This window comes from Ochlerotatus camptorhynchus, unplaced genomic scaffold, assembly GCF_037179485.1.
Source record: "Ochlerotatus camptorhynchus isolate MF236.1 unplaced genomic scaffold, CSIRO-AGI_Acam_v1.1 ptg000007l, whole genome shotgun sequence".
Classification (NCBI taxonomy): Eukaryota; Metazoa; Arthropoda; class Insecta; order Diptera; family Culicidae; genus Ochlerotatus; species Ochlerotatus camptorhynchus.
The window spans coordinates 475,227-485,920 of record NW_027040499.1 but is presented as its reverse complement, the minus strand read 5'-3'; the positions used below and the strand labels follow the sequence as shown (position 1 = coordinate 485,920).

Genomic DNA, 10,694 nt, shown 5'->3' with positions numbered 1-10,694 from the left:
TCCCATTGTCTTGTTATTTTCGCCCGGTTAAATAGCTTCCGGGTTTTCTTCCGAAGTTTCTCTAAGGTTTTATTCCACCAAGGTACATCCCTATTCGTAGAGCGTTCCTTTGCAGGACAGCTGTCGTAATAAACTTGTTGGATTAAGCTTGAAAGCTCATGAAAATTTTTCTCAAGTTCATTACATGTTTTTGAACATCCTCTCAAGTTATTAACTCCAACTATAAGCTTTGAGTTGTATTGCTCCCAGTTAGTTTTCCTGGGATCTCTTATAGTTTCAATGATTTGTTGATTAACTTCATAATCAAATATAATTTACTTATGATCGGACAAAGATACTTCATCCGATACGTGCCAACTCTTGATTTTGTCAGAAATCGTTGGACTACATAGTGTTAAGTCAAGAACTTCTTGCCTAATTGTGTTTATAAAAGTTGGATCATCCCCCTTATTACATATATCTATTTCATGTTTTAAGATAAAGTCTAAAAGGCACTCACCTCTGCTGTTGATGTCTGAACTGGACCACACTGTATGATGGGCATTTGCGTCACATCCAACTATGAATGCTTTATTTTGTTTCTTGCAGTAAGACACAAAATGTGCAACCTCTGGTGGTGGTACATCTCCCACGTCTCCAGGAAAGTATGCTGAAGCAACATAAATTTCCGTTTTGCCGTGGGTTGTTGGCACCTCCATCATGATTGCTACGATGTCTCTTTTAATAAATTCTGTAATCGGAAAAATTTTAACTTTTTCATTTACTATAATGGCAGCTCTTGGAGATAGCTGCCCTTCATCATAAATTAACTTACATGATTTTGTAGGAATTCCTAGAATCCTACTTTTGTTTGCCCATGGCTCCTGGATTAGCGCTACATCCAGTTTACTTTCTGTGAATCGTTTGTAAAGTACAGCGGTTGCTCCCTTTGCATGGTGCAGATTCACTTGAATACATTTTATTTGCTTACTTTTCATGTTGTTGATTGAATTTGCTGCGCTTATTGGGTCGAACTTTCTCCCCAACATTGGTCCTGCGGTTACCGATAGGTGGATTTATATTCGCCTGGAGATTTATTTCTCTGTATCCCAGCGCTGATCCTGTATTTGTCACTCGATCATCGTTTGTTCTCTCGTTAACTGTATTTGTAGTATGACCAGAATCTAGTTTTTCTTCCATGTCCTTGACACCACTGGATCCTGGGATTTTATCTGAATGATCTACGACCATTCCATTATCACCAGTTTCCTCGTGGGTCTTATCGGAGTCATGGTCACTCCTGTGTTCTGGTCTCCCACGATCATTTGATTCATTTCTTTGAGCCAGATTTCTCTTCTGGAATTGGGCGTTACCAAATTTAAAATACAGCACAAAGTCGCAATCTTTGATAGAGTTCATAGAAACTCCATCCACGGTGAAGATTAATTCAACGTGTTGTTGGTTTATAATGTTGCGCTGGAGTATTCTCCATGCATCCACTACTAACCCATCGTTTTGGCTCTCTAAGAGTGCTAGAATCCCTTCGTTTCTGTCTTCAGCACTCCATGGAAAGAACCCAATTAGTATTTCTGGACGAGGGATGTCTTTTTCCTCCACCACAGTAAGTTCCGCCCCAGTCCAGGGTTTTAAAGTAGGAATTATGCTACACAACCAGTCTGCTGTTTCCTGGTTTTTACAAACAATCACTAAGTAGCCCGACTTGAAGGCACAATGTCCAAATTTTGGTTTAAGTGCTTCTTTCCTTTGTCCAGCAACTTCTGTAATGATTGCTTTTTGTGTGGCCATCAATTGTTCTGTAGTAAGTTCCACATTGGGATAGCCTTTCGGAAGGATGCCCAGCTTCAGACCACAAACTACTTCCTTATATGAGGGGTTGATCTTACCCTCAGTCCCTTTATGTTGTCCTGAGTGTTCGGATCTATGCGCATCAATTCGATGCTGTACAGAGCTTCTTGATTTAGAAGGCTTGTTATTGCCACAGCTCTGTCGAGGAATTTTTGGTGGACGTGGATTACCACTGCTGTTGGAACCGTTTAGGTCTGAGTTCCACGAGCGTTTTGATAAATCCGCCGGTTGCTGTGGTGTTTGAGCCAAGCGGAAAGCTTCTTCTCGACTATGCCCACTCTTCACAAGACGCTTGAAGCGTTACTTAACTTTTTCCCCTTTTTCCCCTTCTCTTCCTTTGATGGGGTTTTTGGTTGTTCCAGTAATCTTCCTTGGAACTGTTTCGGTGGTAGTAGTGTTGGTGGTGGTGATGATATCAACGTTACATTAATGCCGTCTTCGTAATCGTCGTCATCATCGTAGTCGTCATCATTACCGTCACCATTCCTTTCTGGAGTGTTTAAGATGGATGAAGAACAGGAAGGTACATCATCGACGGATTTGCTTTGCAGTTGTAACTCCTCTTCCTCCCTTTCTCTATCAATTTCCATCTTCGATCCACTCATGATACCGAGAAAATTTGGTGTTGCTAGAAAACCACGCGAAAAATATGTTGATATTGTATGATATTAGATTTTAATAATTGTATACCTTGTTTCAAATATTTATATGATATTAATAGTTGTATTTTTATTAATAATACTAATAACTAAAAATCATACTAAAAAATTAATTATGTACAAGAAAATAAGTTGGAAAAAAATATTGAATTATTAATATATTTTACGGCTTTCCACCTTGTATGTAATGTAAAGGAAGCCTGAATCCCCCAGTCTCCCCTAATTTCCACATTCTTTAGTGATGATAAACAATCAAACACTTGTGAGTATAGTTGCCTCGCTCACTCATCAAAGCAATTATCCATGAGAAGGACAACAAGTAAAATCAATTTCAATGTTGATATTGTATTACACTGCCACTATCACACACTCTTATTGTTGTTATGCAGCATGCGTATGCTGATAATTGAATAACATTTTGGCGAAAATGGCCCGTTTAGGTTGCACGACACGGTACACACTGCAATAAGTATGTGGGATTTAATATTATTATTATTTATAGTTATCACCACTCAATATTATTACAAACAACATTTCATCTGTGACCGTAGATTATCGCCTTACTCAAGTTTTGACGTAGGACTACGTCTTTGATTTCTATATGGGGGTACACTTTGTGAAAACCGAAAATGGAACATGTAACAAATTAAGAAAGATTTTGAACGTTAATAACTCAGTTGCCCCTGGTCCAATTTCAATAATTTTATCACCAATCGATCAGAAATATGGCTACGCATCGATAACAATGCTTCCGAATGTTGATTTTCAACAAGAAACTATTGAAAAACTGGTAAATGTCCAGCATTGTCCAAAAGCATCGAATTAACTAACAAATCCACCAATTACCTACATGCATATGCTGCTTCCCCAGCACAGTCGTCAGAGAGTAGTAAGTAGACGAAACAGGTCGAAGTGGCATTCGCCTCCGATCCTCGGGCGCGTGCGTATAGGGAGAACCAAACGCAAATTCTTCGAGATAACCACCATCCGTCGTCTGGCTCGCCGTGGCGGTGTCTGACGTATCTCCGGTCTGATTTACGAGGTGTGCTGAAGGTGTTCCTGAAAAATGAGATCCGTGATGCTGTCACCTACACTAAACACGCCACACGTAAGCGGCCATGGATGTCATCTACGTTTTGAAGTGACAGAGACGCACTCTGTTTGGTTTCGGAGGTTAAATCATCACCAACTTTGGCACCAAAATGGCTCTTTTCAGGGCCACCAAGCTTATTACAGTAAGGAGTAGGAATAGAATTCATCTGCCTGTTTGTCCATATTCAGAACCAACGATCACATAAAATGCTCATGTAATCAAACTGGAAAGTGCAGAAACTCAGCGATGAGTAAATTTGCCACATGTTTTCCCAGGTTTTTCCAGGATTTTTCAGGGATAAATTCCCGAATTTGAGAAAAGTAAAGATTGGATTCACTCAGTCTATTGGTACTACTTCGAGACTGAATAAAATTTTCGTCAATTTCCTCATTTTCTGGCTGATTTTTAAGGTTTTCCACAGGAAACTATTAAACAAATTTACTCATCGCTGAGTTCCTGCACTTTTGGCGATTATGAGTGAACTAAACTCAAATTTGGGTCGTTCTCATTCACCGTGTACGCAAAAGGAAAAGAGCCAGTGTCGCTACTTGATAGCAAACTACTCATAATGGGAGGAGTCTTTGTAGCTTTTATACCACTTGGTTGCACATCATTCTGCTTTAACCTTAAAAGATATAAAAGAGCGCTGCTGTATGGCATTAGCTCATTTTCGCTTCGGACGGCGTGGTGAACAGCAGCAACAGTAGGAAGGTGGTGGCTAGTCCACTCCTTCACACCTAACAAGCAACAATTAACTGATCGTGACAAAGGAGGAAAAGTTCTTCGAGATAACCGCCATCGGTCGTCTGGCTCGCCGTGGTGGTGTCAAACGTATCTCCGGTCTGATCAACGAGGTGTGCTGAAGGTGTTCCTGGAAAATGAGGTCCGTGATGCTGTCACCTACACTAAACACGCCAAGCGTAAGTGGCCATGGATGTCCTCTTCAATAAAACGGCTCTTTTCAGGGCCATCAAGCTTACATCAGTAAAGAGTTGAAATAGAATTTATCTGTTCTTGTTTGTCCATATTCAGAACCACAAGCCCCCAACGACCACACAAAATGCTCTCCAGAGTTGTAATCTTGTAACCAAACTTGGAGGCAGGGGTACATGTGATTTTGATTGATTCTCTTAATCAACTTTCTTTTTGAAAAAAAAAATACTACAAATTTGGTACGCCTACAATTCAAAAACAGAAAGAGTTGAGATAATAGATAATTTATCAATTAAAAGAACTAAATGCTCTTCACATTTATTCCGTCCACTAGCGGTCCTACGTCAAGCTTCCGTTCGTGCCCCTAGGCACAGAACCTTCTACTTTTTATAACTATTCAAATCCGGCACCGACGACAACGAAAAGTTTTACAAAATACACGATAAACAAGCGACTGCAACCGACGATCTTTTAAATCCTAAAACTAAAAGCTACGAAAGAGTACTTAGGCCTTCATTAAGATCCACTTTCACGCGACGTTCAATGTTTCGATTTTCTCTTTACGCATGGTTTAGACAATCATAACAAGCTATGACCGACGTGACGATTGTTTAAGACCTGGTTAAACAAGCTATTCAAATGAAATTACGTTCTCGAATTTCACTTGGCATGTAATGAACAACAGAAATACGCGATAATTCATATTTTCAGCGGTTGGTGGTTAATTTTAAATATACTAACGGTACTGCCTACGACTACGACGGCGATTACGACAGCGACTACGACGGCGCCTACGACAACAATAACAGCGAATTTGTAACTTACCATTTGTCTAGGATAAACATTCTTGCCCCGCACCTCCAATGGTTCTTCATGTCCGCTATCGGTCACTGTTTGCAAAATATCTAATAGCAATTATCTTTGTTGTGATACTTCCTGTATTGCCACGGTGATCTGGGAGGAGGTTCGCATCTAGTGCCCTCCCCAGGAACCGCTCACGGCCCGTCCAGACCTGGGCGTATCCAGCAGGACATCCTTCAGCTTACTCACAATCTCCGACACATAATGCAAATCGCAGGCACACTTACGCTTGTTATAAAAAAAACACCCGTGCAAAGAAACTGATCCAATACACGTCACTCTTGCGAAAGCACACCCGTCGTCGTCGAACGGCAAAAAAAGGAATCGGTGGGCAATTTTGTGATACGGATTTCGACAATCAACCGGGAATGCACGAATTTCACCACACCCAACTGCGAAACACGTTCAGAAGCACTTTTGGTACACTTTCGTTCGAAAACACTCAATTTTTTTTTTCAAAAATAGTTGCGAGTGAACCAACAGCATCACCGCGTAAATAAACTAAAATTAAAATTATCACTCGCAATGCCACAAATTTCTGGACCGGGAGAAAAAAAAATCTCAAAAAGCAAGGATTTATAAATTGACCAGAAATTGATGATACCCAGCAGCTAGCTGGTATATTTATTTGGAGTTGAATTTTTGTTTCTTGTTTCCGGGAGCCATACGAGTCCCACAACTGTTCTTCAACGACCGTCTTCGGAATGCGTAACCGCTCAAGTTTTCTCCATTTTTAGAGAATATTGACGGGTAAATACATTTTTTTCAGACATCATCGCATAAAGATGGACTCAAAAGCCGCAGAAAATCAACCTTTCGGTTTTGTTGGGAGTCCAACTTTCTTCGATGAGATTGTAAGCGTATTGTTACATGCTAATTTTCTATGAAATCTTTGAAAAAAAAACTACAAGGGACAGTCCTATGGGGTTGTACGCAATGGTGACGGAGGACTACGTTATACGTTATATAATAAATGGTAATGTGTATCTTTATTCAGTCAGATATTAATCTGAACCATATTTTAATTATTTTCCTTACCTCATTTTTATATTTTCATTTTCTATTCTATTTACTATCGTACAGATTTGTCTTGAATCTGATGAAATATTGCTTGGAGCCAATGCCCATGATTGTGCTGGGTAATTAAATTTTTTAATTCAACAGATTGCGTTCAACATTTCCACATCGTATAATGGCCGCACCAAGCAGACCGCTCGTAAGTCCACCGGAGGAAAGGCTCCTCTCAAAAAGATGGAGGAGTGAAGAAGTCTCATTGCTACCGGCCAGGAACTGTCGCTCTGGGTGAGATCCGTCGTTACCAGAAACCGACCGAGCTGCTGACTGCATGTTGCCTTTCAAGCGTCTGGTCCGTGAAATCGCCCAGGACTTCAAGACCGATCTGCGCTTGCAGAGCTCGGCCGTTAATGGCCCTACAGGAATTCAGCGAGGCCTATCTGGTCGGTCTGCTTGCCATCCATGCCAAGCGTGTCACAATTAATTCATGTTCCATATTCGGTTTTCACAATGTGTAGAAATCACAGACGTCCTACGTCAAAACCGTACGGTCGTGTCATGGATGCAACCTCTTATTCTTTTTGTCAACATTATTTTCATAAGGCAAATAAACTAATTTGTTATCGCGAACTTTGCTAACGCTGCGTTCGAACATTTAAAAGTTCAATAAATCATCAAAACCTCTTTCACGTTGGGAATCGATTTGTGGCCCTGAAAAGGGCCGATTGATTGTATGGAAGGTACGAATTTACTTGGAGCTAGTGTACTTGGTGACGGCCTTGGTTCCTTCAGAAACAGCGTGCTTGGCCAACTCACCCGGCACCAGCAGACGGACAGCAGTTTGGATTTCGCGGGAGGTGATCGTCGAGCGTTTGTTGTATTGAGCCAGACGGGACGACTCAGCAGCGTACGTTCGAAGATGTCATTGACGAAGCTGTTCATGATGCTCATGGCCTTCGACGAGACTCCGGTGTCCGGGTGGACCTGCTTCAACACCTTGTAGATGTAGATGGCATAGCTTTCTTTCCTGCGCTGTCTCCTCTTCTTCTTCTCTCCCTTGACGATGACTTTCTGCGCCTTTCCGGACTTCTTGGCGGCCTTTCCACTGGTTTTCGGTGCCATAGTTTAGCTGTTCGCTTCGGTAGAGAATAACTGATAGTCGTTTCGACGGTGGTGTCTCGTTTTGTGCTCGTAGCATAAGAAGCGAAACTCCTCTCCTTTCCAGTATTTTGCTTCCCACTGCATGTGTTGTATCCTCCCTGTATTAATAATATGCTACTCGACACAGGTATAAGTATACCCTCGATGAGTGAAATTAACCGACCTATCTTGTCGGTCTGATCGCTATTCACGCCAAGCATGTCACAATTATGCCAAAGGACATTCAGCTGGCTCTTCGTATTTGTGGTGAACGCTCTTAATTTTTCCGTCGAAATCTATCAAAACCGGCCCTTTTCAGAGCCACAGATTCCACAAGAGAGTTGGGAAGGAAATTTCTGCTGCTTACAACTGATCGCATCACAGTGAATCCTGATCTAAAAATTGCAACCAGCAAGTGCCCTAGAACCAAAAGCGATGCGATGCTATGACGATGACTGTAAGGGGCTTAGAAGCAGAAGGGCGAAAGCCAATTCGCTTTTTCGATTTCCTCTTTTGTGATGACCATAGCTTCATATTTCGCACTATTTCTGCTATGCTCCTCTATCATCCACAACAATAAACGTATCAATGAATGTGTTTGCCGTCGAGTTAACGTTATCTGACCGTGCACTACGTAGTTGCTCCTCCGTGAATGATCACAACTAATCCACTTGCACAGAGAACTACATAGATGGGTGCATGGGATAAGCTTTCCGTCTTCAATGTACAAGCACATTAATTCATTCTATAGATCAATTCACAGCGCCGGCCACGTCCTCCCGGTCTTTTGGGGAGGGAAGGATGATTAGTTCGACGTCCGGTTGTTACTAGAGAGCGAGAATGCCTCTACATCTCCACGGCTATCTTGGGAAGGATAGTAGTGTTAGCGAGGTAGGTTATTTTTACATTAGGATTCACTGTTCTTTATTTAAATCTAGTGGGGATAGCATAAGGCAAAGTGAAAAATTGAAAGGGGGGGGGGGGGGGGTAGGGGAGAACTCCCTACCTTCTGCTCAGTAAGCAGAAACGGTAACCACTGAACTACAGAACCTCGTCGTAATGCTATATCGACATGTTTCGTCTACTTACTACTCTCTGACGACTGTGCTGGGGAAGCAGCATATGCATGTACGTAATTGGTGGATTTGTTAATTATTTCGACGCTTTTGGACAATGCTTGACATTTACTACTTTTTAAATAGTTTCTTGTTGAACATAAACAGTCAACAGCATTGATATTGATGCGTTTGAGTAGCCCTGATCGATTGGTGATAAAATTATTGAAATTGGTTCAGGGGCAGCTGAGTTATTAACGTTCAAAATCTTTCATAATTTGTTACATGTTCCATTTTCAGTTTTCACAAAGTGTACCCCCATATAGAAATCAAAGACGTAGTCCTACGTCAAAAATGATTTTCTTGGATTATTTATATCTTTTCCAACATTAGGGATTGTCCACAAATTTAGTAACGGAATTGGGGGAGAGGGGGGTTGACATACAATTTATTAGGTGAAATCATAATTTTATCTAAAGCTATTTAATGCCAAAACACCTCCAAATACATTAAGTGCGCAAATGCATGTAAAAATTTACCCAAATGGATATCTTACGATCTTCTGAAAATTTTAAAATCTTAGAAAGATTTTCGGGAAAGGGTTGCGAACTGCAAATTTTACAGAGTCTTACAAGGATGTGAGGGAGATTTAATGATCATTCAAAAACCTTACCATAATTTTATACTTTCGCTTGATTTTCAAACCTCCAATGTCAAAAAATTACATAATTAACCACTTTATTCGAGCACTTAAAATTACGTTTACTACCACTCGAACTCGCACTTGGCGTAGATGGCCCACAGCGACTCACGAGGAGCTACTGAATCCAATCAGTAGCGGTGCGGCTTCTTCCACCTTCTTTGGTGAATTGACGCTCATGTGGGCTGCAGCAATGCTGCTGGTGCTGCTGATAAGGATGACGACGACCGGACACCACCACACACGGTGATTGAATAAGCACCATTTGGCGAGACCAGATGGACTTCGATTTTGAAATCTGTGTTACGGAAAGCGCTTTTTGTAGGCAATCGAAGATAATTTTTATCACCATTGCAATAGTTGGACATTTGTGTAATTTTCAATAGTGACCTATTGAAAATTGATAAATTGTTCATTTTAGCAGATTTGTAGAAATATTTCAAATCGATTGGTTTGTTTAGAATTAAAATTTATTCGCTATTAACAGAGCAATAAGTAGTAAAGCCCTGACCACTTTTCGTAACGCGGTCAATTTTGTTTTTTTTTTATTGCACCCTCAATATGCTGCCAAGAAGTGTAATCTTACGTCAAAAGAAACAGATAGGTTTCTGTTCACTCATGGTTACTCTTTGAGACCACCATGAGAGACTTGAGCGTATCTGTTTTTGGTAAGCACAGATTCAATCGTCGTCGTAGGCCGGCGCCGGTGGTGTAGTGGTAAGCGTGACTGCTTTCTCACCCCAATGGGTCTGGGTTCAATCCCAGCCGAGGTCGGTGGGATTTCTCTGGTCACGTCTCTCTTCGGAAGGGAAGTAAAGCCGTTGGTCCCGGCCCATGTGTGTTGAATGGGTGCGATATGCTACGCAGGTGTGAAAGCTGACTTCCTGCACATTCAGTTGCCGTCAATGGATGGCAATCGATGTCCGTCGGTGATTGGCACTGGATTGCGGAACAGAGACCGACGTTAAATAAAGGAATGAAGAAGAATGAAGAAGATGCAATGGTCAGTTTGTCGAAACTTTAGACATTTCAATGTAAACTAAACAACACCATATTGTTGAGGAAAACGTTACCCTTTCAGGTGGTGGGTTAGTTTAGCTAGTTTAGATACGTCCGTTTGAAAATGTTATCGAGAGTTGGTATTTGGGATCCAAAAGCTGTTTTACTGATCGTACAAGCTTAAGTTTTCTGAAGAAGTCATTGCAAGCAACACGTAAATGTCCATTCGTATTGCGTATTAAATTGTTGGCGATCTTTTGGGACACCTTCATACATATTTGAAAGAGTTTATAAAGTAGCTTATTTTTTTTTCCACGAATACTTCCTTCCTACCTAAAGCTGGGTTTAGACTAGGCAAGTCAAATGATCAACTCAGTTGAATTCAGTTGGCTTGA

At 41.1% G+C, this 10,694-nt stretch overlaps 1 pseudogene; it reads right to left on the bottom strand.

Annotated features, from left to right (window-relative positions):
• Positions 1-7,153: 7,153 nt before the first annotated feature.
• LOC135697204 (histone H2B-like) lies at positions 7,154-7,558 on the bottom strand (annotated as a pseudogene).
• Between the last annotated feature and the right edge of the window lie 3,136 nt (positions 7,559-10,694).